Source organism: Geospiza fortis, unplaced genomic scaffold (genome assembly GCF_000277835.1).
Source record: "Geospiza fortis unplaced genomic scaffold, GeoFor_1.0 scaffold53, whole genome shotgun sequence".
NCBI lineage: Eukaryota > Metazoa > Chordata > Aves > Passeriformes > Thraupidae > Geospiza > Geospiza fortis.
The window spans coordinates 331,490-339,139 of record NW_005054305.1 but is presented as its reverse complement, the minus strand read 5'-3'; positions in this window follow the sequence as shown (position 1 = coordinate 339,139).

Below are 7,650 nucleotides of genomic sequence, written 5' to 3'. Positions count from 1 at the left end.
TTTTCAGCTTAACAGCAGTTTTCTCTCAGTATTTAATCTCTATGGCACACAACAAGCTTTAAAGTTTGGCATTTAAAAAAAATACTGAGTAAGAAAGTCACTGAACACTTATTCAGAATGCATAATAGCTGTTAGAGTTTTAATCTTTATTAAACGTAAGCTATTCCACTTGTAAACACCAAACAATTTGAGAAATCGCATTTTGGCAGATGACACTACCACCAGATTAATTACCAAGCAAAGAGTACTATCACTTACATAATGTGACAGCGATAATCCTTATCTCTGCCTCTCTCAAATATGTGGTTTGTGTTTAAGATCAGATAAAACAACAGTTTAAAGCAGGGAAACGAAAAAAAATCCTCTGCTCATGGCACATGGCTCCTGTTATCCACACGACAATCACTCACAGATGGGCATTTCTCCATTTTAGCATGACTTAGGCACGTTATGACTACACTGACTAGGTAGGTACAGGTTAACAATTTGACAGTACACAGCTATGTAGTGCTTTGTGCCCACTGTAGTTTACTGTAGGCATACATGATTTATCTCAACCAGGAAGCAGGCTTTTTCTAGGGAAATGGGAGTGAACACACTCACTGCTGTAATACCACTTAGCTTTCAGCCAACAAGTCAAAAATACGTATGGTGGTTTAGAAACTTTAAACATTTTCGTTTCACATTTCAGGCTAAAAAGTTCTGTCTTCGAAGGGGAAGTTAGTCAGTCTTAAACTAGCATGATTTAAGAATACAGATGCAAGCCAGAACCTAGCTGCATGCAGCTTTCCTAGATTTTGTGGCTTCAGGCACACTTACAAAAGACTGGAATAGATGCCACAGGTAAGACAATTAGCACCTTGCAAAGTTGAAAACAACAGAAAGATTGAAAGGCATTCGAACCAGCGGTGGCCTTTTGTTACATTTCTCGGGATTAACCAGTTAATCAAACACTTCCACACTTGAGGTTTATCTGTGAACAGCTCAAGTCAGGCAAATCATAAGACTGTAAGCATTCAGGTGATTCAATTCCAGCTCCTCAGGGGGCAAATAACCCTACCTAGACTGATCACATTTTGTTACACTTCATGAGGAGCACAGAGGTGGAGTAGGTATAAGAGATTCTAATATTTGCTGGTGGTAGGATGGTAGCTCTTACTACACCTCTCAACTGCAATGGAAGGAGGAAAAACAGATTTTAGTGTCTTAATAGTTACCATACACAGAGAACAAAGCTCCAAGCAGACTCAAAAAGTCAGCACCACTAAAAACAGCACTGCCCAAACCTCCTTTGTCTGCAAACCTTCAGGACTGGGGTTTTACAATCAAGCACTGACACCTCACTTATTTTCCATAGTACAAAAAGTACTGAGTGTGAAAGAGCAGAAGCCACCATCCAATTGATGTGATCCACTCCAAAAAACAACAAAACCTTGATGAAATTACTTGTTAGACTGTCTCTCTCTCTTTGCCTCGTGATATCCACGCTTGGATGGGCCACATACAGGTTTAGTGATCTTCCTTGGTGCCCTAAATCATAACTGCAGGCAGGCATTCAGTCCTAAATCATCTCAACTTGCATTTCCCTGAAGGAGACTAAAGCCTTAGGCTACGGCTAGGATTTTATAGAAAGGTAGCCAACACCCAGTACCTGTCACTTGAAAAACCTTACACAACTTCGGCAGTGAAAGGTTGTCTTTAGTCATCATTTGATGACTTTTCACCCAGCTGAAAAGATCAGCTCAGTACTATCACTTGCAAGACAGACACAGTAACCCCTTATTCTACACATTTGCTCCTTTACGCTGAACCTCTCAAGCAGGCACTACATCTTTTCAATGCATAGAAGTGCTCAGTAAATTATATATAATTTATTTATATTATCATTTATAATTAATTAATTATAACATTAACAGTTTACTTATATCTTCAACTGAAAAAGCTGTTCCATAAGGCTGTAAATTTGACAGGTCACTCAGAAGTTCCTTAACACATCCATAATACTGCAAGAATATTCTGTTTGCACATAAAATCACAGAATGGTTTGGGCTGGAAGGAACTTCGGATATCATCTAGTTTCCACCCCCCTGCCAAGCACAGGCACAACTTTCACTAAGCCAGATTGCTCGATGCCCCATTTAGCCTGGCTTTGAACACTTCCAGGGATGGGGCATCCACAGCTTCTCTGGGCAACCTGTTCCATGTCACAGCACAGGCACACTGAAGGGCTTCTTCTTAATACCTAATCTAAAGTTGCCCTTTTTTTTCAGTTGAAAGCCACTCCCCCTTGTCCTATCACTACAAGCCCTTGTAAAAAGTCAATCTCCAACTCTGCAGTCACATTAATTTTAAATTGTGTTACCCTGAAGATGAATAGAACAGTAACAGCAGCAAAAACAATCAAGCGGATGCAAAACCTATAGATGTACAAATCAGACAGCTTTGAAAACAAAGCTCTCAGAATATATTCAGAGCAGGTACAGCACAGACAGCAGCGGCAGCTTTTCTAAATTCAGTATGCAGTGTTTAACAGTGGCCTGTCATAAAATTCTACTGGTTTCTAATTAGTCTGTATCCTTTTCAATCTTTGTTGAACATGAAGTTATATATCTGAAGAGTTTTTTCTGTACTATTATACCTCATAAATAACACTCACATTTATATTCTGCCAAAAAGGTACAGAAATCTGCAGTGCCAGAAGGCACTCTTATTTCCTACATAAACCTGTCACTCTAGTGACAGGAAAAGGTGACTGTGTGTCTTCAGCAAAAACTTGCTATTTCCTTAAGTATTAAGATGTGGTACCATTTCTTCCTTAGTTCACAGGCATAACAAATATGCCAAGTTAGGTTTTTCCTCTAAAGTAATGATGTAATTTATTCTTCTACCAGGTAATATTTTGTGCATATTTCATTCACTACCATTGCATTTTTTTGTCCTTCTGGAAGTCAAATTTAACCTTGTCTTGTAAGGACAGAAATAACTTCAGAGACAATGTTCCTGAAATACACTTCTTAAAAAACAAAACAAACTTCAAATGTAGACTCAACCATGCAAATATTTGGCTAGCCATAATGTTATTTCCTTTAGAGTAGACTACACTAAACCAAATATAAGTGCTCAGATGTAGCTATTATTCTTTTAAAAGAATTATTTCATTGAAAATTAATATTCTACCCTGAAAAATAAAAACAGCTGCCAAGTGCAGATAACTCTTAGGCTTTGTTTTTGTTGCTTTATACAGTGATTTTTATACAGTTAGACATAGCTTGCTGATGCACAGCCCTAAGTGTAGATTGTCCAACTAAACACTAGACTGTCTAAGTCAGCTAAGCAAGGTCACTCTTGTTTTGAGCGTCTTGCAGTAAACCGCCTGCCTTGTCCTCCTTCAGTATGCACTACCAGTCTGTGGTAAAAGCAAGTTAAAGTTAGGAATCCCACAATTGAAACAAAACAAAAAACCTTAAAAACACTTTTTTTTTTTTTGTCAGCCATACCTGATTTACCTGCTTGACTTCTTACAGATAAGCAAAACCCGACTGCATAAATTGCATCTCCAGAGTGTCGAATTTCAGGAAGGAGAGATCTGTTTCCTCTCACGCCCCAACTTCTTGAGCTAATATGAGACTGTCAACAATCGTGCCATTTGTCATGCTGATCTTGTTATACTCACTCGTACCACAAAAGAAAACAGAGCCAGAGCACCCCCTCTTAGAGAAGAGGACAAAACAGTTATGAGATGCCTGTGGTAGACAGAAATGGTAATTTCTGCATCACTGGAAGGAATACATGAGGTCTGTTCCTCTGCTTTTAAGTTAAAACCTGAAAGGGAAGACTCCAACTCCAAGCAAGATTAAACCTACAATTCACTATTTTTTTTTAATCTTTAATTTTACACAGGGGTTTGTCTTCAAACTGTGGAAACAAAACTGCATTTACATTAATGCAAGTTTCACAAACCACTCCCCAGAGGAAGCTACACAGATTTTAGTCTCAGAATGGAAGTGATTACACCACTTAAGAAGTTTCTGCACTGTCTTATAATCATAACTAACATCACTGAATATACTTAAATTGTCTCTACAGCAAGAATAATATTCTATTTCCATATGCTTAGGCACTAAACACAGACATAAGGGAGGACTGTGTGCAGATGAGGGAGCAAAGAGGTGGCACAGGGAATAGCTGAAGGAGGCCCCAGAGAGAGAAGCACTACGCCCCCAGGGCAGCCATTGCTCCTCTTTGCCAGTAAATGTCTGAAAACCCCAGCGGCAAGCACAGATCACTCCAGCAGCTGATCCTCGTCAGGAATCCTAAGCACCACCCCTTACCTTGAGTCCAGCCTAGAGTCCTTGCTGAGAACCAAAAGCTTGCAAACATGATGCTGCAGCAGTCAGGAATCAGCACGATTTTATGTAAAGAATTCCTGAGGTTTTTGCACTTGTCTGATCTTTGATAACCACAAGAATGCACACAGAAAACAAGTGAAAAGTGTGTTCAGGTTGATGAGTCTATTATGCAGAAGTTCTGAAATCTTAGAATTGTCTTCATGACTTAGATTTACCCTTTCTGCCCTTGCACAAAGGTAGCAAAGTGAGCTCTAATTGTGAGAGCACAGCTGGTTGACATAATTTATTCAGATTTCAGAAAGGTTTTTGATAGGGTTCCATGCTACTGGAGAAACTAAGAATCTGCTGGGGAAAAAAGGCAAACAAGTACCATGGATGAATATCTGGTTGGAGTAAGTGAATCAAAACTAAGATTAAATTCTAATTTTTTTTTATTGTGACAAAAGGTTGATAGCAAGGTACTTGTGCATCCTCTACTCAGCTCAGTGTTTTTTAATATAATAACTCTGACCATTGAGAGAGAGAGAGAGAGACAGGGGCAGGTAAAGAACAGTGATGGAGTGTGCAGATATCAAAAATGTATTTGGGGAAAGGGAGATTTGTGAATATGTTCAGTGTGACTTCTGTCACATGAGTGAACAATGCAATGACAAAAGATTCAGTACTGATATGAATATGAAATCATGCAGAAGAGAAACTTCATACAAGCTATACAACCTCCAAAGCCCCATGCTCAGTATGTAGTAGCAGCCAAAGATAAAGCCTAACATGCTGGATTACATACCAGAATAGATCAGGGAGTAAGTAATATCAAATACATATATATTCTAATTGGAGGCATAACCTTGTTTGAAATACTACAAGCAGCATAAGTCACCTTTACTGAAAAACCAAACACTGTAGGATTAAATATGCTTGGGAGAAAAACAGGCAATGAGCAAAAGTTGGGACTAATTCTCATATGAAAATAGTGAGAAGTTTTCTGTCAAAAGACAGTCATGTGGAAAGATAAAATAATGTATGGCACCAAAACAGGAATTTTTGTGGGTTTTTTTCCTCAAAGCACAGAGGCTTTTAAATGAAATAAGTAAGAAAAAAAAAAAAAGAAAAGCAATGCATTCTTATGTAATTCACAATTCAACATGCTTCTCTGCCACTTAAATGCCGTTACAGAATTTTAGTGCTATGAAGATTTTAAACTTTTATACCAGTGTAAAGACTATACAGGTAGGTCAGTAATAAACTCTGAAGTTCTATTAAACTATTCCTCTAGTGCTCGTATTGAACTATTAAATATTAGGATGGGACATTTTTGGGGAAATATTGCCTCACATCTGCCTTGTGTAGCCTCTGCTTGCCTCAGATACACTGAAACTACTCAATGTCATGGGCTAGAAAAGGTGAAGGTTAGCTGTGACCTACAGTAGTGATTCCTGTTTCTCTATGGACAGATTTGTTCACCTGTTGCTTTGCTTTACTCTTACTGCCATAGACATGACCAGCTTAAATTTGTGCTACTTAATTCTGTTCTGACTACAATTTCATAAATTTTATCACAAATATTTCAATGGCATCTAAGTGTCAATGGATTTATTTTCATAACAACCTTGTGGGGGGGAGAGGGTAAAATGCTATCTGATTAATAAATGGGAAACTGGAATAAAAAGACCAAGATAACAAATGTCCACAAGCCTGATTTGCCTAGGTCCTGCTTTCCCAGAGTACTTCCTTTAATAGTTTCTATGCCTGAAACATCGCCTTGGAGACTTCAGCAGTTAGGCAAACATAGTTCCAGCACCTCAAAGCAAAGCACTTGCATAGTAAGAAACATACAATGAGTTGTGCGAGGCATTTTGCACGCAGCAATGTGACAGGACAGAAACATGTGCACACCACCACTGAAAACTGATAAACCTATGACACTGGACAATCACAGAGTAATTAAAAATCCAGCCCCTCCAGTTTAATTTCTCTCCCTTTTTAGAATCCAGTTTTACAAACACAGCATGTCTGTGGAGATGGGTCCAGACAGAGCTGAACTCGCTCTGACTAAACCAAGCTGTTCCAACCTGTTGGCACAGACGTATCTTGATGCACGTGTACACCACTACCTACCCAAGGAGCTGCACAGATGCCAAAGCTGCTCAGCATGAAGCAGTTTGAACTGCTTGTGAGATACAACTCACAGTGCTGATGCAGCTCTAGCAGATTAAGAAACTAAAAACACAGCCTCATTAACACCCAAAGGAAAAATAAGAACTGCAGAAAGTTACATATTGCCTTTCATACCATCTACTTCTGCTTACAAGCAGTAGCCAATACTAATACACATAATCATCTTATAGGCCACTAGGTTATTTGCTACAGAACTAAGTTGATCAATCCATTAGATTTGAGCTCAGGCAAATCACCTGCCCTCCTTTTAGATACAGCCTTGTTTCGGGTGTGTTGAAGTTTTACCGGCAGAGAGAGCTGTGGGGGTTTTCTTCCACTGCACTACTTTTTTAGCAAACTTTAACCCACTACCACCTGGAACACGTATCAGGAGTCTTTAAGTGGGAAAGGCAGCCAAAATTTGTGGACAAACCTGAGATACTGCACCAGGCAACAACTGCAACGTGAACTCCACAAATCCATTTCAGTCTTTCCCATGGGTCACAGCTATGGGTATAGCCCTCCATACTCGCATCCATGGAGGAATTTGTTTCAAAACAATGCCTTCCCATGCATTTTATACTACAGGAGCTAGGAATGAACACCCACTGGTCCATGGCCTTCTCCTACTAGCGAAAAAGCTGCCACACAAAGTCGAAATTTATCTTTTCCTAGAAAGGCTGCTTCTAAAGCTTTTGAAAAGGAAAAAGAAAGTAATTTAAGTTCAGCGTGAAAGTAAAACTTTTATTTTTTCTCCTTATAGAAATGACCTTGTCAAAGAAGAAAAACAAAACAAACCAATTTAAACAAACCTCTAAGAAAAAGAAAAAAAGAAAAAAAATAAGGAAAGAGCTAGTTTCACAGATTCCACAGATTTGCCTGCGGTCCCAAGGACAATGAACAGGCGTGAGGCGGCTCTGGCGGCACGGAGAAAGGGAAATCTCTTCGACTCCTGGACGTGTCTTTTGTTAACTTCCCATAATTGCTTTTTTGGCATGACCACTGCCCGGACGCTCGGAACAAGCAGTTCGAAGAGCCAGCCCTCACAGCTGGGAAGCAGGGCTTTTCCACAACAAAAACAAAACGGCAAAAGCCAAAATAAAGCCATACGGCGGCGTGCGCGCACCACCCCCGCCCCTGAGCCACC